At 37.2% G+C, this 21,104-nt stretch overlaps 1 protein-coding gene across 1 annotated transcript in view; it reads left to right on the top strand.

Annotated features, from left to right (window-relative positions):
* Positions 1-21,104, top strand: part of LOC121431009 (CYFIP-related Rac1 interactor B-like) — an 83,587-nt gene that overhangs the window by 16,650 nt on the left and 45,833 nt on the right. The window contains exon 2 of the mRNA XM_041628467.1: positions 2,017-2,063. The gene's annotated coding sequence lies outside the window, so the exon portion shown is untranslated. The remainder of the gene's footprint in view (positions 1-2,016; positions 2,064-21,104) is intronic.

The raw sequence follows: 21,104 nt of genomic DNA, 5'->3' as shown, positions 1-21,104 counted from the left end.
AGCAATTTATCTTGTCACTTTCAACCTATCTCGCTTTAATACTCAAAAAGTCGGAACTCCTACATGTACTGAGGAAATAAATGCATTTTAAAAAGGAAATTGAAAACCCTTCATAAAGAAGATGTATGTGGAGTTTTGCTTGTCTTACATATTATTAGTCCTCTTTATGGGGTACAAGAGAGTCTATAGAAGCTTTGCGGTGTAGTGGTTAAAATAAACTTTGAGTGAATTAACTTGAGATTTACCCAGAAATTGAGCTCTAGTCTAACTCTGGCCTTGAAATCCATCAAACATTGTACGTAGATGACATGATTTTTATGTACATGTATAAATATTTAGGAATAATTTTTAAACACAAGTCATGTGAAGGATTTGATCTTAAAATGATCTATTAAAAAGAATGCTATTGAAAAAAATTAACAACACAAATGTCTAAATTATATTTTTTTCATTTAAATGAAAAATAAAGTCAGACTTCCAATTCAAGTTGAGTAGCGTTGTCAGTCTATATATCTCTTTGTATTGATGCTCAAGTTCAACAACTCAAGTGCATTGATCGAATGGATGCAGTCACAATCATTCAATCCAATTGCATCCGTCATAAGCAAATTCTGGTCGATTTCTTGCGATTAAGGCTGTCAGAATTGGGGCAGTGCACCTCAGCTGTGTAAACCTGTGCGTCCATTTGGAATCTTCAGTTTAGTCTTGTTTTCAGGCTCTAGTATTTGTATTCCCGTTTTCCTTCATATACATATTTTTAGCCTTTAGTTTGTGGGCATGTGTATGTGTGATTGGTTTGAATATGGAGGTACATGTACATGTACATGTTGGAATATCTTGAATTTACACACTTGACTTACAAAATGCAAAACCCTTTCATGGTATGCAATCAACTGTTTGGTTTTTATTGGTGGTAATTATTAATTTATGGTTTATGAGATATTAATCAAGTACCTATGGGAAAGGCTATGTAAATTTCATCTGGATATGAAACTATATATATTTAGCTGTCATCTTCATAAAGTCATAAGGGGTGTTGCAAGAAAATATTTGCAATCCAGTGCAAATATTCTGTTGCAATTTAACAACTGATAGATCAACGTTAGCTGTAGCAAATCAGTTTAAACTTCTTGTTTCAAGGAGCGAATTAGCAATCAATCACTAATTTGCAATTAACTGCAAGACATGCGATTGATTCGGGGACCAAAAATTGACTTGCAATTGATCGCAAGTTTCTTGCAACACCCCAATAGACACCGTTCCTATTATACTTTCTAAGACTGGAAACTGTTTCAGGAAACCAGTTTGGAAGATGGCTTTGCTATCTTTACCATTTGGTCACCTAAAAGTGGTTTTCAAACCTACTTCACGTACATGTAAAGTGGTCTTGTTGCTATGGGAACACTCGCAGTGGGATAACATGTTTCACACGAAATTTGAAACCGCATCTTAGGCATTCCACTTACATTGCATGGACTAGTGTGCTCGAAATGTGCAAAGATCGCTTCCCGAAGAGCGATGTGTCCTCGCGCTAAAACCAGTTTGATGAGGCAAAGCGATCTTCAAAACTACATCGGGAGGTGGTTTTCTGAACTGGTTTGGAAGATCGCTTTGACTGTTCTCATTACACGTAAACTAGTCTCAACTATCAAAACTAGTTTCAGTAAACTAGTTTTAGGATGGTAGTGAGAACGGTGTCATAGGGTACTACTTATATGTATAGGGTAGGCCATTTATAATGTTGCTTTGACAAGGTTTCTCTCCCAGTAGTAAATCTAGTAGGATGATTGAAGTAAATGAATTCAAGACTAAAATCAACTTTCATAAAGTTTCCTATCTAAGAAGTAAGGTTTATGTAAAAGTTCTATAAAATGAATTCAAGATTTAAATCAATATTTAAAAGTTAACGTAGGATAAAACAGCAACAGGTGATTGCCAAAATTCACGTTTTCAAATTCGAAGAAAATTTGAACTATTTTGACATGTTTTTTGTCTTTTCTTTTTTCATATTTGCAGATATCATAGGAGAAGCCATAGAGTCAAACGCCTGCTCCACATAGGAGGTAAGTTTTGTTTCCTGGCTTGCAATTTGTTTTGTTTATTTATTTTTATATTTGGAAGGGGTAACCTACTCCCTATGGTTTGCAAAATCAGGGCCCCGTCTTACAAAGAGTTGCGATTGATCTGATCAACCTCAAATATGGAAAGCCAGCAACGTCAACATCTAAAATGCATGTGTAAAATATTTTATAGATATGATGAATATTACATTAAATCATCGTTTTCTTGACAATTTTGCTTGTGCGCCTTTGTTTAAAAAGAACATTTTGCAAATTTACTGAAGAAAAAATTTATGACACTGATGGATTTCCATAGAGTTATTATGAAGGAAGAGGACAGAGAAATCGTGAGAAAAGAAAGGGCTCAGAGAAGAAGGAGAAGAGGAAAAAACCAAGGGAAGGAGAAGAGAGAAGAGAAGGATTTAAGAGAAGCAGGAGAAAGGGAATAATACATGTAGGTATATTTACCAAGGGAAGCCACATCAGTTCTGAAAACTGTTCTCCCAGTGAGCCCTGCTAATATTATTACCCTGGCTTTAACTGGGCTGCCTAGGCGCTCAAGCATACAAGGAATTTCTTCGTACTGGGTACCCATTCACCTCACCTGGGTTGAGTGCAGCACAATGTTGATAACTTTCTTGTTGAAGGAAATTACACAATGGCTGGGATTCGAACCCACGACCCTCTGTTTCGAAGTCAGAAGACTAATCCACTGTGCCACAGCGCTCCACATAGAGGAGAGGAAAGAAAGAAAAGAAAGAGAGAGAGGAGGAGAAGAAAAAGGAGAAAAAAGGGAAGAAGTTACATGCATACTCAGAAAGCCTTCCAAGAGAAACTATTGTTTGAAGTCAGTCAGCAAGTATCAATTTGCTGATTTTGATATACATGTACACTTCCTACAATAGCAGGGGGATGAAATGCATGGGGGCTCAGGGCGATATGCTCCTGATATAAGAGCCATGGAAAATTGAAAAGGACCCTGGATAATCTCCATTCACTGCAATTTCAAAGCTTATTTGTTCTTGCAGATTTAGGCAGTACATTGTGAAAAGTAGCGCCCCAAAATGATTTTTTTTCCTTATTTAAAGATCAAGTCCACAGGTCTCAGAAAAATGTTGATTTGAATCAATAGAGAAAAATCAGACAAGCATAATGCTGAAAATTTCATCATAATCGGATGTAAAATAAGAAAGTTATGACACTTTATATAATTTCGCTTATTTTTTCACAAAATAGTACTATATGCGCAATTTAGTCCCATGCCTATGAGGGAATCGACAATGTCCCTCACTCACTATTTCTTTTTTTTATTGCTTGAATTATATTATATTTCAATTTTAATTTGGCAATTAGGACCAACTTGACTGAACCATAAAAAGTTTAACAGGGGTAATTCCACATGTTCAAGGCTAAATAAAACTTTGTTTCACAGGACAATATTAAGGAGAATAGAATTTTTTGTATTTCACATAATAAAATACAAAAGAAATAGTGAGTGAGTGATGTCATCAGTTCCCTCATTTGCATACCGACTGGGATGTGCATGTAACTATTTTGTGAAATTAAGCAAAACTTAAAAATGTCATAACTTTCTTATTTTACATCTGATTTTGATGAAATTTTCAGTGTTGTGCTAGTTGGATTTTTTTCAATTGATTCAAATCAATATTTTGTTGGGGATGGACTTGTCCTTTGTAAAATAGGCTCACTCCAATAAGCATTTCTTCCATCTGTTATCTATTTTAGCACTGTGATTAACCATGACTTGAAGCAATGAGCTTCCAGGAAGTAACAACAAATGTTCTCTTTTGCAATGTAAAAATAACTTCATCCCTCTTTAGACATATTATAAACAGGTTATTGAAACATGTAATAGCTAATTGAAAGTAAGAAAGAGAATAGAATATGGAAGGATGTTTATTGATCTACCTTAATGACCTTTTCAAATTTGGGTCTATTAGTTGTCATCTTCAAGGAGGCTGTGTGTGCAGTATGACTACATTGTACACGTATTCGTTGAACGAAAGCATTATTACATGTATATAAGCTCTATTCTTATCTTCTTTCTTAGAAAAGTTTAGAGAGGAAACCAGTTTGTAATGAGAACGTTCACACGGGGGGGGGGGGGGGGGGGTACTCGAATTATAACATGATACCGATGTGCTGCGCCAACTCAAAAATAGGGGGCTCTGGATCTAAATCTTGATCTTAAAACGGGGGTCTCGGGAACGGCTCTTGGATCAACGATTGCTAAAAATACAATGCTCTGGAACGGACTACATAATAAACCGGGTCTCCGGAACTTATTAGATCGTAGGCGCAAGACGCGCGTGCGTCTTGCTAGACTCATATCGGGCCAGTGCAAGTTAGCTGCTACATTTATACTGTTCACAGCAGTCTGTGGTCTTCCAAAGGACTTTGGAATTCCATTACATAATTTTACAAGACTGCTTTGCCTCTTCAGAGTTGATTTATTAATGTGGCATTCTTATTTTGCTTAAAACAATGTCTTTTTAGGAGTTTAATAGGAGACCAGTGTGATTCTCACCATTTTCATTATTTAAAAAAAAAAAAACCTGCATCTCATTAGGAGTGGGCTATACATGGGTCAAAAATACTTTTTTTGTAATTTCAATATGGGAACAGTTTTTTTTTTATTCCTTGTAATGTATCTCAACATGAAATGACAATATTTTTTCTCTCGGGTACGAGAAAAAAGTGTGCCGGGCCAAAATCCAAAATGGCCGCCAAAACCCCGAAAAATCACAATTTTGGCAACAATTTCTTTATTTGGTGGTCTTTTTCTTTGGTTTTGGTGTCTATTCATATGTGTTTTGGGGTAGGCAATTTGTTTTTCCTATAATTAGTACTTTTAAACCATTATTTGTAGAGTCAAAAGGTAATTATACCTAAATTTCCCAATTTTTATAGCCTTTTTTCAGCCAAAAAGCAGGTTTTATCGTCCTGGGATTCTTAGATTTTAGATGGTACGAGGTCAACAATAGGAAGCACCTTCATAGAGCTATGTCGCTTTTATTCCTCTACTATGAGTTTTACGGATATTTGTGAAATATATCTTATTAAATAAAAAAATGTTAATTATCCATAGGGGCTATACAGTATACAATGTACTGTACATACTGCACTGCATAAATGCATTGGCCACCATGACAAGGCCTGTATAAACTACAGTGTTATACATGTACATTTGTAGAAATGAGCTCTTAGGTTTAGAATAAGATGCCTCAGAAATTGAAGATATGTTTTGTCTCAGAAACTGAGGACATGTTTTGTCAAATATTCTAATTCAGGGGGCGGAGAAAGGTAATTAACCCCACATCATGGCATTTACACTGTAGCTATTCTGGGCCCCGTTGCATAAAAAATTACCATTATGTTAACTTAATGGTAACTTGCATGGAATCCTTGGTTCTGATCTGATTGGCTGTTGATCAATTACCATGATAGTTACCTGACCCCATAAACATAGGCCAGTTAGACACCACAACCAGGTAAAACAAAGCCTCCAAATGAAGAAGATATGGCTAGATATGTGATGTACATATATGATATATATGTGATATTTTTATGTGCAATTAACGTTGCTGGTTTCATCATGTATATCAGCTGACAAGCAATCAAATTCACAATTCACAATTTAATTTTAAACCTTAGGAGCTTATTTATAGTTTATATACAGGCTTTGTCATATGTCATGGTGGTCAATGCATGGATATATATAGTGTAGTATGTACAGTAACAGTACATTGTATACTGTAAAGCCCCTACAGATAATCAAAATTTTTCATTTAATAAGATATATTTCACAAATCTCCGTAAAACCCATAGAAGAGGAATAAAAGCGATATAGCTCTATGAAGGTGCTTTCTATTGTTGACCTCGAACCATCTAAAATCCAAGAACACCAGGACGATAAAACCTCCTTTTTGGCTGAAAAAAAGGCTATAAAAATTGGAAAATTTAGGTATAATTATCTTTTAACTCTACAAATAATGGTTTAAAAGTACTAATTATAGGAAAAACAAATTGCCTACCCCCAAACACATATGAATAGACACCAAAACCAGAAAAAAGACCACCAAATAAAGAAGTTGTGGCCAAAACATTTTGGGGGGTTTTGGCGGCCATTTTGGATTTTGGCCCGGCACACTTTTTTCTCGGACCCGAGACAAAAAATATTGTCATTTCATTTTGCGATAAGGTAAAAGGAACACAAAAAAACTGTTCCCACATTAAAACCAAAAATCACCCATTTATAGCCCACTCCTAATCTCATATTAAAGCTGCTCTTGAAATGATAAAACACATTTTTTCCACAATATTTTAACAGCTCATACAGGTTTTGCAGGGTTGTCTCTGAGGCCTGTATTCTGTAGCCTGGTTTAATTTAAACTCTGGATTAACTATGGAAAGCCAATTGTTATCAATGTATCAGCTCATTTGACTCCCAAAACATTATTAATTGCCTGGGAAGAAGAAGTATGACAGTTGTCTTCACCATTATAAAAGAATTGGTAAAGAGCACAGTAACCGTGAGAAGCAATCACTGTATAAAAACAAAATTTTGAAACATTTGGCTTTCCATAATTTTAGCACAGAGTTAGACCATGGTCTAAGTTGATCTCGACTTCAAAATACAGGCATTAGTGTCCAATGGTTATGAATTTTGCTCCTCAGTCTTAAAAAGATATTTTTAGTTTCCCATGCTGCTCTTCAATATATGTTCATTTACAGGTAATAGTTGAAACTTTCCTTTTTGTAGAATTAGAATGTCATTGTAAATTGGCAATTTTCCCATGCCATCACAAAAAGCTAAAGATGTATTGTTTGAAAACCAGCCTCGCCTTTTTTTATTAAAAAGGCAGCAATTTTCCAAAAGGGCCATAAACCCATGTGATTGTAAAATCTGCATCTTATGAATAATGAAGTGCATCTTACATGTATGTAACTAGTGATGCACACTGTATGCGCCCTGGGATAATATTTTGATAAATTATTCCAGATGAATATCAAGTATACGCAACTTGAGTATGCTATTGATATCAAAAGAAGTGGAGAGTTACTGCATACGAATGAAGAGGAGGGTTACGGCCTACGATGCGGGTATTGGGGGTTTCTTGAGGGAGCGATTCGTCTCGCTTTCATTAATTTGCCCCATCAGGCTGATTTATCAGAATGGAGACGCCGGTAATGAATGTGATTTTTTATAGAGAGGAACATTTAAGTCTTCAGACAGTAGCCGTTTTCAAGGGGATAGGGCCAGTAGCAGTTGGTATATACATGTACAGGATTCCATGAACATAAATTATGAACTTTTTTTAAAAATACCAATTAAAGGAGAATGAAACCATAAGAACAAGATAGTTTGTGTGAAAACAGAAAAATCAAAGAAACAGATCAACAAAAGTTTGAGGAAAATCAGACAAATAATGAGAAATTTATGAGCATTTGAATATTGCGATCATTAATGCTATGGAGATAGCAAATTGGCAATGTGACAAAGATGTGTGATGTCACTTGTGAACAACTCTCCCCATTACTTTAGTATATATTTCACTAGAATTGCCTTTTACATGTATGTCACATCTATTCATAAATCGTGTGTTCTGTCTACATGAGGTCATGTAATACATATTTTTTAAGAATACATCATGGATAAAGAGTTTGTATCATCATAAGAAAAAGCAAAAAGAGACATTTTGAGGGTATTTTATAGTCCACCAAAGGGAAAGTTGTTCATCAGTGACATCACACATCCTTGTCGCATTGCCAATGTGAGGATCTCCATAGCATTAGTGATTGCAATATTCAAATGCTCATAACTTTCTCACTATTTGTCTGATTTTTTTCAAACTTTCTTTATTCTTATTCTTTGATTTTTCTGTTTCTACACAAGCCTATTTGTTCCAAAGGTTTCATTCCCCTTTAATCATATGTAAAGAGAGGTTTAGTGTACAGGAACCTAATATGTACTGTAAGGGGATGGGGGTGGGAAGAGGCTGAGGGGGGGGGGGTGAGTAGTAGCAGCTTGTTATTTAAAAAAACATGATCTTTTTAATACATGTACATGTAGATGGTCCTGTATAAACTTAAAGCTTTAATATATAGAGAGCAGAACATTTTATCTTTAGACAGTGTATAGAAGCTCTTTTAGTTTTAACAGGGTGGGGGGGGGGCAGTAGCAGCTGCATGTTCATGTAGTATACTAGTATACTGATATAATAATTAGGATCTGTACGTCTTGGGTTCTGTAAAAAGCTTGTTTATAATCATAGAGAGAGAGAAGATAATCTTCAGACAGTGTACAGGATCCGTTTTAAAAGGGGGGGGGGGGGGTAGCAGCTAGTATACCAATTATAATCAGGATATATTATCTACATGTGTGTACAGAGGAACATTTTAGCTTCCAGACAGTATATACAGGAACCTCAATGGGGTGGAGAGAGGGTGGCTGAGGTGTGTGTGGGGGTGGGGGCAGGGCAGTAGCAGCTACATACTGTTCACATAATATTCACTTTTGATATCCGCCATACAAGAGTCGAGTGCTGTATTTAACCTATACTACAAGTACCTTGGCATATGTTCATCTCCAGATATTAATGTGAACCGTAATTGCAGCGTACATACTTTGTGAATGAGAACGGAGCATGTGCCAGCCCAGTTAGCAGCAGTCATGCTGCGTTGATGATTGCCAGGAATGATGGATGTTTTACTAATTAAGAGCAGACGTTCGCCCGGGCACATTTGTTATCTTCTTGCACTTGTGCAGTGGAATGATGAATCGTTTGCAAGGTCTAACTTCTCGCTTGCCCTTTTCTCTTCTTGGAAAAATGTTTTCTTTTCCTTTCCCTTTTTTCTCTCATTGTTGACCATATACATATATATTAACCCGCACATGAATGTCTGAGACATTGATGGACTTGATTAGCTTGTAGGGGCATCCCATAGACTGGTGTTTTCAAGGGGGGGATTGGGCTTAGTTTTCCTTTATATTTATAAGGAAAATCCTCACCAAATGGGTGAAGTCATTGTTGCTGGGATAAGCCCCCCCAAATAGAGAAATATTCGAAGAAATATATAGATAAATAGAAAATGAATACATGTGGAGATAAATAAATAGATAAACAGTAATACGTAACAAGTAGGTAAGAAAGTAAAGTACAAGAAGAACTAAAAAAAAAATTTACTTGCAATGAAGGCTATCAAAGGCGGAAAGAGAATAATGCTCTTTTTAGAGCTCTGCTTAACTTGAGGGGTACATGTACATGTAACAGTGGCTCTATCCATCCCCAACTCCTCATCAGAAAAATTAACTTGCTAATTAGTCTCAATCTACTTTTAAGATGTGCCCCTTCTTGCCACACGTGTGTTTGATTTGTGATTGTTAACTTTGAGACCATAATTTTTTTATAATTCAATCTCAGGGTGACCCTTGAGAGCCCTTTTACGAAACAAATATTTTTTTTCAGAAGTTACTGAAATCCTTGCATTTGATTAGCTCAAAACAACATTGTCGGAGAAAATCCCTAGATTTTTCATGAGGCACTTTTTTAAATATGATGTACATACATGTACATGTATACTGTAGGAATCAAGATTGCAAATGTATTTTGGAACTAAAGAAAGTTTTCTTTCAAGTTTCATATTAAAATGAAATTTGTAACTACAATTCTAATCTACTAAGCATTTCATCTGCTTGTAATCTTGGAACGATTCATACCATGAATCTGTTTGCTCTTCCACTGCATGGAAAACTTGACTGACCTTTTTTCCCTGTGTGCCCAAAGAAGGTGTCATTCAGACCAACTCAAAGTTTGAGAGCACCAAGTATTCTCTGATCGGGAAATTTTCCCTGAGCTACCCCGATTAGAAAATACTAGGTATTTTTTCCAGTGTGAAAGCAAATTACTTGTAATATTCCCAAAAGAAAATACTTGCTATATATTCACGTAACTTTCCTAGGGAATTTTCCAAGGTCACAGATACATATTCTTATAGTGTGAATGCAATATGCAAGAACTTTTAAACCCAGGGAGTAGTTGGGCACACGTGCCGTGGGCTGGCTGTTGAGTGCTGAGCCTCCAATTTTGAATTGCGCAGGGATTTTTCCCAAGATCACAGATAGATATTCTTATGGTGTGAACACAAAATGCAAGAACTTTCTCAACCCAGGGAGTAATTGGGCTGGCTGCTGAGTGCCGAGCCTAGATCCAGACTGTACTTAGTCCAGATTGGACCTTGTTGTTTGGAAGCGCATACATTCGTAATTCCGAAGCTTCGTAATTCCGAAGGTTCGGTTATTCCGAAGGTTCGTATTTCCGAAGGTTCGTCAATCCGAAGGTTCGTAATTCCGAAGGTTCGTCAATCCGAAAACGAAATAAGGTTCGTAATTCCGAAGGTTCGTTAATCCGAAAACGAAATAAGATTCGTAATTCCGAAGGTTCGTTAATCCGAAAAAGAAATGAGGTTCGTAATTCCGAAGGTTCGTCAATCCGAAAACGAAATAAGGTTCGTAATTCCGAAGGTTCGTTAATCCGAAAACGAAATAAGGTTCGTTAATCCGAAAACGAAATAAGGTTCGTCAATCCGAAAACGAAATAAGGTTCGTTAATCCGAAAATTAAATAAGGTTCGTATTTCCGAAAATGAGAATAATTCATTTTGGTAACAAAAACGATGTTGTCGTTACAAGATTACACGATATTATGCAATGATAGTAATAACGATCGATGATACATGCGTGTGTTGTGGCCAAAAGCATGTATATCATTAAAAATATAGGCGCCCTGAAGCCCCTGATCAAGCATAGGCCGATTTCGATTTTATCTGAGCAATTGCTGCCTAAGCAAACGGTTTAAAGATGCAGGGATCAAGTGTGTTGGTCGCGTGCGAGTAACCTCTAGATAATAGGATTTGTATTGGAGGGGATGTCATTTTTAATAACAGCTGCTGGTAATAAAAATAATACTAATAATGATCCTTGTGAGATGTTGAAAGCGCGAATCGCAAGCTCAAACTAGTAGACATTTCAAGACGTGAATTGAGCATTCGGAGCATTTTTTGTAATCGTAAGAAAGATGTGTATCTTTCTAAAGAATTAATGCGAGGGCGAGCTGTATACTGACCTGGGGCCCGTTGCATAAATTGTTTTTACAGGAGTTTTTGCCCTGTGCTAAAGTCAATGGCGGAAATCAGACTAACCTTAGTTTTCAGTTTTTACCAGTTTTCTAAGGTAAAAAGTTTTATGCAACAGGCTTCAGAAAGTAATCTTTTAAGGACTGCATTTAGTGACTCATGAATAGAGTATATATCTCACGAACTAAATAATGAGAGCGCGAACCGCAAGCTTAAAATTTGTGATATTCCAACCTGAAAACTGGACATTTTATACTTTTTTTTTTATTTGTAACCAGGAATAGAATGAGTTCCTCAATAAACAATACTTGATGCGAGCGAGAAACGTGAGCCAAACTTTTCCGATTTTCCAAACCTGAAAACTGGACATTCTAAGCATTCTTGTAAAAAAAATAATAATAATAGCTGGGAGAACAGTTTTCAGAACTGAAGTGGCTTCCCTGCGTAAATAATATCTATATCAATTATCATTCTAGACCTGCATGAAATTTCCAAAAGTTTGAGCACGTGATTCGCTCGCAACATCTCACAAGGATGCCCTTTTAACAGTACTTGACCAAAAAGGCGAATTTTACATATTCAGATTGGATTTTTCCCCCAAACCGCTTGCTCGCTACGCTCGCAGAAATGAAACGTAAATATATAACTCTAGTGATCACTTAAAAAATTGTGCTCAATTTAATTACTACAAAACACACAACCTCTTTACACAGATGATAATCTCATGGTGAAAATATCCGCTTGCACCAAATTGCCCCTGTTAGCCCTTTTTTTGCTTTGCGTCCCCCCCCCCCCGAAAAAAAGGAAAATACGTTCCGCCGCCATTGGTTGAAAAACGCATCGTCTTCATGGCAAACTGCAAAAAGTTCTTAAAATGTCCCCTTTAGATCAGGTCAGAGCTTATATATTTAAAATTTCTGTTCGCGCTTCTTGCTCGCAGTTATTATCTAAATTTAGTTACATAGGCATCTCGTTTTGAAGATCACAAACATATTGCCCATCAAAAAATATATATAGCTCGCGCTCGCATTATTTAAAAAGGGTTTATCATGTTATTACATATTTACTTTATTTTATAAGTATAAAGCTAATTGACTGTTAGGACTACCCTTTCAAAGAAACAAACAAAAAACAACTTTAAGCTGCCGATCGAGGAAAATAGGACTGAAAAAAATATTGCCCCCCCCTATTTGACGAAAGTTGGATCCGCCGGGAGGGAGGCAGGGGGCACTTGCATCCCCAAAATTAAATAAAAAACATGGAAATTAATATTTTCCAAAATGGGAAAGTTCCTTTTTCAAAAATAAATATGCCGTTTTTATGTTTTTTCGAAATGAAATACTCTTTTTAAAGTATACAAGTTAAGTTAAGTTTTCAGGCTGGAATATTGCACATTTTCAGCTTGCGCTTCGCACTCTCATTTGATTGGTGAAATATGCATCCTAAAGAGGTCACTAAATGCTTTCTTTAACAGGTTCCTTTTCTGGTCAGTATGTTTAAGCTCGCGTTTTGCGCTCGTGTTAATTCTTTTGTTAGATGCACATCTTTTTAATGACAGCAGAAATCTGCTCGAATTTTAAAAAACTTATTTTCATTTTTTATTTAAATACCCTAAAGTTTTAGCTTGTGATTCACGCTCGCAACACCTCGCAATAATGCCATTTTAAGAATAATTGACCACAAAAAACGTTTTACAACTTCACCTTTGAATTTGTTTTACCAAGCCGCTCGCTCATTATACTCTCTCCCGAATAATAAAGCCTAATTATACATTTTGCCATAATAAGAAGTCACTTCAAAAAAGTTTTTCTCTACTTAATCACTATCAAACACAATGACTTCAAGCAGATGATAATCTTAAGGTGAAAATATCACCAAATTGCCCATTTTGACGTATGAGTTTCATTTTTGGCTTTACCCCCCAACGAAAATTCGTTCAGCCGCCCTTGCCTTCCCATCCTCATAATAATTGAACGGCAACAGTGCCCCCGCCCCCCTCCCCTTGCCTCTGCTTTCACGGTTTTCATTTTTCGGATTAACGAACCTTATTTTGTTTTCGGATTAACGAACCTTATTTCGTTTTCGGATTAACGAATCTTATTTTGTTTTCGGATTAACGAACCTTATTTCGTTTTCGGATTAACGAACCTTCGGAAAAACGAACCTTATTTCGTTTTCGGATCAACGAACCTTCGGAACAACGAACCTTATTTCGTTTTCGGATCAACGAACCTTATTTCGTTTTCGGATTAACGAACCTTCGGAACAACGAACCTTATTTCGTTTTCGGATTAACGAACCTTCGGAACAACGAACCTTATTTCGTTTTCGGATTATCGAACCTTCGGAATAACGAACCGTCGGAATTACGCCACAAATGTTCGGATTAACGAACCCTTTTTCGTTTTCGGATTAACGAACATCGAGGTATAGGCAATTTACGTGTTTCGGAATTACGAACCTTCGGAATAAAGAACCTTCGGAATTACGAAGCTTCGGAATTACGAAGTGTAACCGTTTGGAAGTGTCCTTTCCCCAAAGCTAACATAGAGGGCACATGTCTCACAATCTCTATTCAGGGCCAATCTGCTCATCTTCCCTCCCCAACAAGTTGTTGGGAAAGGGCACTTCCAAACAACAAGGTCCAATCTGGACTAGACCGTACTGTGCATGATAGTAACTGCAAGAACTTCAATACCCAGAAACGATCTGCTTCAGGTTGGTGTGAATGCAGGAAATGATTAATAGCCTGAACAAGTTCTTCTGACTTAACAGGTATATACGCACCTGCACTACAATAACAAGAGCTTTTTGATATGAAATAATAGTACATGTATGTGGAAAGTTCCACACCTACACACATAACCAGTGCGTTTATCTTCATCATCTTGAAGCAGCACTTACTCTGGAAGAAGAAGAATAAAAAGGTATTCTGGTGATTGAGCCAGTCTGAATACACCTATAGAGTCATAATGGAACCCGGAAACAGGAAAAGAAAAAGGGTGTACATGTATAGCAATTGACAAGAAGATGCTAAAGAGGATTACGGGTTAATGCAAGGTCGGATCAGTTAGAATCGTTTAGTATTCTTATGCAATCTAAACCGATTTATGGTATTCAGGCACAAATCTGAATGGAGTTCCATTATCACTGAACGACTCAGGTCATACATGTACATGTAGTTAGGCATTTTGGTGCACAAGATTGCCTTATTTGAATGGATTTCCAGTCTTCGTGATAATTTTTATACAGTCTAGATGCTTCCCCCTATTAAAACCCCAATAACTGCGACCAATGTTTCCTACGTGTAATGTAGTTATGCCCTTTTTACACAGGATTTTCTTAACCCCGGTCTATCGCTAACCCCGTACTATCCTTAACCCCGTACTATTTTTGTTTCCTTTTCACACATGCCAAATTGTTATTGCTAACCCCGGATAAGGAATGCTTGCTTTTTACACACGAAACTCGCTAACCCCGGACTAGTGGTTTTTGTCGATCATTCGTAGTACAAGTGCTTCACTCGTACACTTTTTACACACGCTTGAATTGCCATTTAGCCCCACCTATAGTACGGGGTTAAGCTTAGCCCACTTTCGTTTTACACATGCGATCTTAACCCCGTACTATTACTCTTAGCACCGCAATTGGTGGGATAACCCTGCTTTTTTGCAGGGCCAAATAATCCCGTACTATAGGTGGGGTTAGCCCACTTTGCAAAAACGCTGTGTAAAACGAAAGTGGGCTAAGCTTAAACCCGTACTATAGGTGGGGCTAAATTGCCATTTAGCCCCACCAATAGTACGGGGTTAAGGAAATTTTAGCCTGTCTAAAACGGGTAGTTAAAGTATCCTGGAGAACCCCTGACGATCTTGGGTAGCCTTCGCGAGTGATTCATTCTGCCAGTGACATCACCAACATCACTCCAAAACCTGAGCCCCTCACAGCTCACACCAAAGTGTCCAGTTATAATCCTTTTACAACAACTCTTTGAATCATGAATAAAATTACTTTCCACTCTGCTTCCACCCTGAGAACATTCGTGAATTAAAAATGCCTAGTCTATGCTTTACAGACTCATTGGATAATAGTAAACATGACATAAATCCTACAGTGTAGCCTAGTCCATGGCATAGTTGTAGATTCTGCAGTCCTATGGAACCATTTTCAGTGACAGTGGGGTGCACAAGTCCTGGGGAGCGTTTCATCAATATTTTCGTCCGACAAGTTGTCAGATCTGACAACTTTCCTGGATTCTGATTGGTTGAGAAGCATCGTTACTATAGTAACTGTCGGATAAAACAGGACTTATCGGATAAAACGTCCGACAAGTCCTTTCATGAAACGCTTCCCTGAAGTATATCTCTGGTCATATCATCAAGACCATCTTGTACAAAATACAAACCACACCTAACAAGGGTCTGGGCATGAAAGCTACGAGTACTAAACCCCGCTGAGCCACATCATCAATGCGGGCACGCATCCGTGATCCAGGTTGTGACAGAGGCGAGAAAACCAAATGCAGCGTGATGCAATTGAAGTTCCGAAACCTGACACGATACATAATGATAGTTTACTGCCGAGTTTATGGCTGGAGTGGGTGAGTAATCCCTCTCCAGATCATCGTTGGAATCTTACCACCGTGATCGCATCACCACATATCAAGTGGCAAGTCAGTCTATCGTCTATTCAGGTGATGATGCATATGAAAATGGAACCCGATAGGAGGATTGTCGCATCTTTTATTTGAGGTGCATCCTCATTTGGCTCAGCAAGCCAAGAGCGTGTTTCATGTTATACATGTAATTACAAATTTGCAATAATAGTGAATAGCTTTTGAAAAATCCACTATATGATTGGCTGATGCTAGACTTGTTCCATATTGCGCATCTGTTACTATGAGATCAAGGATTTCAGAAATTGACATTGTACTTTAAAAGCCTGGCTAAAGCTTTGGACTAAAGGGTTGATAATTTGAATGACACTTGGCTTTCATTTCAATCTTCAATGATCATGTAATAGCGGCTCTTGAATGTTTTTCAAACCACTTCTTTGTCACATTACATTCTGATTTATTAGGTATCGAGCACCCTCATTTATAATAAAGGCCCCTGGAGCTTACCTTAAAAAATGTTGAATTGATTGGTTATCGACATACATAGGTTAACCATACATGTATATACATATGTATGTATCCTGGAAGTTTAAGCCCATTATTTGTAAAATTAAGGGCAGGTCCCCAGGGGGGGGGTACTCGACCACTAAAGTGGTAGGTATGTGCCGCAAGCGAGACAAAAACGGGGGCGTTGGAGCGGGCTTATTGTAAAAAGGAGGGTCCTCAGAACGGGCTTTGGAACTACAAATGTGAAAATTGAGGTCCTTGGAACAGGTCTCCTGCGTGTGCGTGCATATGCATCCTATTGGATGGGCATATGTACGTGCATGCAGCTTGCCTGGCGGCACAGGCGCCAAGTTCGCTAGTGCAGAGGCGATGGTCGGACAGCGCTCTGCTGGCCGCTTCATACCCAAAATGCAGCTCATTGTAGCGGATCAATGCGACCAGAACGGCGTAAGGAAAATATGTGTGGGGGGGGGGGGGCTTGTTCGGGGCACTCTAGTTTCAAGTTTAGGTTCATTCAACCAATAAAAAGAAAAACAAATGCAACAAAATATTTACACAAATGCAATACAAATGAATGAAATGTTTGGACCACAATGCTTATGAATAGGGACCCAACATAACGACACATAAAAAGTAATTTTCATTACATGTACAAAAAATATACCAAAGCAACTATAAAATATAAAATATATAATGTACACACATGCATTAATTTAATACTCTATTCATGCAGTATGTTTGCATGCTTTCTTGAAATTTTGCCCCCTAAACAAGTATAATAAAAAACATGTTTTACTTCACAAAGATAGGCTTTTTTGCCTTATTTTTGCCTTTTTGACACCCTGAACATCATGATCACCAAAAATTCCCTTTTAATTTTTTATTTTATTGTTTTTGCATGTGTACAGCAAAATACAGTCAAGTTCCCCCCCCCCACATGTGGATGTTGTATCCTACACGTAGTCACTGTAGCTGGCTCCAACATTGCCAGGGTATACCTTAGCTTGCACCAGACGACCTGTCCAACTTCTTAATGAACTTGATATGGGGTATTGGCCCCTGGATGACTTGCATATGATCCATCCATCCTCGTCTTTCTGCAGTCCATTCCCTGTCCATCTGTTCTCATGAACGGACTAAATTAGAATAACTAGAATTCTTCTTCACAGATCTATCGCCAACCGGTACCATGGTTGAGGAATCCCTGGGCCAGCCAGTCTAGCTAGGGAATTGTTGCAGGTCAGATAAATATGGTAGAAAATATGAAGTATTGTAATGTGGGTAGGCTTGGTGAGATACTTTGTAAAGCCCGGCTCAAACCTTTGCCTTGTAAGCTGGGTATTGCTGCAATAGCTGAAAGCAACAATATGCAGCCTAATGCAGCAAAATATTTACCGTAGTTGCAAATGCAATGACACTTTTGTGTATGAGCTCGTATATATAGCTCTTGGTTGTGTTCACTTGAGAATGTTTGAAAAAAAGTTCAAACTACTGAGCTACAATATAAGACTTCTGCGTTAGTCTGTGTAATGACCTTATATTAGCTTGTTTCATCGTTTTGTGTTCACTCTTGCTGCGATTGTCTGTATTTGGACAATACCCAGCTGAATGCAAGTCCAGAAGCAAAGGTATATGACCTAGCATTTAATTTAGAAATAAAGTCAACTTTCTGTAAGTTGAATAATCGCTCAACTCGAAGCACTATTTCAGACCATCCAAAATAGCATCTATTTCGTTGAATTTTGCCTTTGTCATCAACCAGGTGGGTGTTTCATAAAGCTGTTCGTAAGTTAATAGCGACTGGTGATCTTTAATATGCACTAAACTATCGCCAATTCTATATACCACTTACCGCAAGAAGGGATCACCAGTCATTCTCAAAGTCGCTCTTCACTTTAATATGAACAGCTTTATGAAACACTAACCAGACATCTTTTTTCCCAAGAGATTCAAATTTCATAGGTAGAATCCCCTGTTGTTTGATTGCATACTGCTCGGAAGCAGACATGTAGTGGCGTAATCATTCAGATTCTCTCCTTGTAAGAGTTGTGATATCTCAAAATTGGTTTATTATTTCATTTCATTCTGAGGAGGTGTGTGGGACAGCAATTCATTTTATATTCCACAAAGTAATTTTGGTTTATTTGACTAGGGCGCATGCATGTATTCTGCTTCACTATGAAAATACATACATGTATCTGTCTGCTCAGTCCCAGCATGACCTACAGGCTACATGCAATTCCAAATAAATTTTCACATACACCTGTATATCTGATTGCAAATTTTCCCACACTTTTGAACAATTTTTGAGTAGATAAAATGTTTAACTGGGTCAGCGAAGGTGAATTGCATCTACAGATGGGTAAGAATGCAGGTCAAGTGAGATTGGTGACTTTTGACCTCAAAGGTCAAGTCCAACCATGCTGGAGTGTTGTGAATGTGAAATTACTTCAAGGTTCTTTTTATGCTGTCAGATATCTTTCAGAAATTGAAGTTGTCCAAAGCTGGAAAAAACTGAAATGTTCTATGGGAAATGTAAATATTCATTCCCGTGCACATTTTCTGCAGGCATACGGTTTACAATGAAGGCAACAATTCGATTCTGAACTTGGTTTTTAATTCAAACTTCGGTCTATGAAGAACTGTGGTGTACCACTATGGATATCCATTTGTGATGTCACAAATCTCTATCAGTAGTGGTTTCACTTTGTTCGCACATGTAGCACTCAAGTTATTATTAATCACTACCCTAGAATAATTTTATTACACTTTAAAAGCTATGTTTGAAATTTTAAGCATATTTTTTAAGCCTGTCACTCAAATAAAGTGTTTAATAATGTAAACAATTGTTTAAACTTTTTAAACAGCATGTTTACATGGTAGAAAATGTTGATTTCTGTAATTTCTGTTGCGTGTAATATTTGGGAGCTGCTCACCTACATGAATGACGTCATTAGACTCCACGTCACAAATTCCAAACCTTTGTGTGTGTCAGTTTTTAAAAACTCTTTTTATGTCAGAGAGGATTTTTTGAATAACAGTTTACATTTTTTGCCCTTTGAAAATTTGTCATCAATGATTTGATTGTGATGGTTATCTTTTATAATCAAGCATGCCCATTCTGGAATACTGGGGAAAATCTTATGAACAGGGTGTGAATAAGCTCATGAATCATACAAACTCCTTATTTAGCTTGGGGGTGCATGAGTGAGAAATCTACTCGCCTGGTTACAATAGAAGCAGACTAGGGGAATTCCCATTGTAAAGAGTGGCATTGTTTACTTTGTATTATTGATAATAGCAGCCATGCCAATATTTCCCTTATAAGGATGTGGTGTTTGAATAAAGGGGAGTTGCCTCTTAAAGATAAATTCCAGTATTGGTAACGATCTCAAAATGACTTTTTACAGAATCTTACATAATGACCACACAAGTGTCTGTTTGTATGAATAAAAAATATGTGCCAAAGGATTTTGGAAGAAATTGTGTAATTGCTGAGAAATGAGCAAAATAAGCGCGGATTCGGTCACTTCCGTCGGGTCTTTATTCCAGCAATAATAATACACTGTCCCACGTGTGCCTTTCTGTGTTGGTTATCTTCAGTGTGAACATTTTTCAGCGTAGATTTCAAGATTTCACAAAGTTCAGTTTATGTAACTGTACCAGATCTAGATCCTCGATGATGTTCTGACAATTCAGCCTGGTTTTACAGACTTTCTCATGAAATCAGTGTTTACTGCAACTACTGGCATTTCTCTTTAAACTCTCACACTCTCTTCTACTGTACTAGTCCCAGTACTGAAGGTAAAGTTGTTTATTCTGTAATTGAATGATTACACTATATCATCAGGTCTGAAATAGGGAAAATGTAATTGTTAAACTGACGTTTGAAGGATTTATCATTGAGTTCAATTGCACCTGTACTTATTTTAAGGTAGTATAATCTATTTCTATTTCTTTGCTGTGAATAATTGTTTAATTCTTGTTGGCATGAAAATGGTATTGGAACAGAATTCATGAATAAAAAAATCCCTGCTTGCCCAGTCTTGGAGACTACTGTAAGATCATTAGATGAATATTATGAAAGTAAATGCTGATGGTGATATATTCTATAAAAAATGACAGTTTGTTACACATAACATACCTTAATACTGCAGAAAGTGTCAGTTTTAGAAATAAGAAGGGGGTATACGTGGTGTTTCCTTGCATCATAATGATCAATATTGTAACCTCCAAACATGCATTGACAGCATTGTGTATTTCTTGCTTTCATTTCAAATTCAAGGAAGGAAAATTGTGAAATGGCTCATTCGGAACATCCTGGAGATATTGTAATCAATATTCAGTAAAACAAATAGATGGATATTTAAAGGGGAAAATTTCTTTGATAGAGCGAAATTGTTTGCTGTCTTACAAACCCAATACAGCAGTATCGACTATGATAAATGTGATACCCTAATAAAGTACTTACAGTGTATACATAAAACAAGTTTCCAAATAACGAGATTCAGGCTCACCTGTAATTATGCTTACATTCTTCACTCCTTGGGGAGTGCTCCAGCTTTAAGCTTACATGTATGTGGTGTTCATATTACTAGGAAACTACATGTTGGGCCAACATGTTCGACCTTCACTGACTTGCATAGAGACACCGTTGTCATTATGCTTTCTAAAATTAGTTCACTTGAAACCGGTTCAGGAAACCAGTTTGGAAGATCGCTTTGCTAGCGTTCCCCATTTGATCCTACGAAAGTGGTTTTCAAAATC

The sequence above is a fragment of the Lytechinus variegatus genome, chromosome 17 (genome assembly GCF_018143015.1).
Source record: "Lytechinus variegatus isolate NC3 chromosome 17, Lvar_3.0, whole genome shotgun sequence".
NCBI lineage: Eukaryota > Metazoa > Echinodermata > Echinoidea > Temnopleuroida > Toxopneustidae > Lytechinus > Lytechinus variegatus.
Note: the sequence above shows the minus strand (reverse complement) of the source record. Positions and strands in the feature narration are given on the sequence as shown.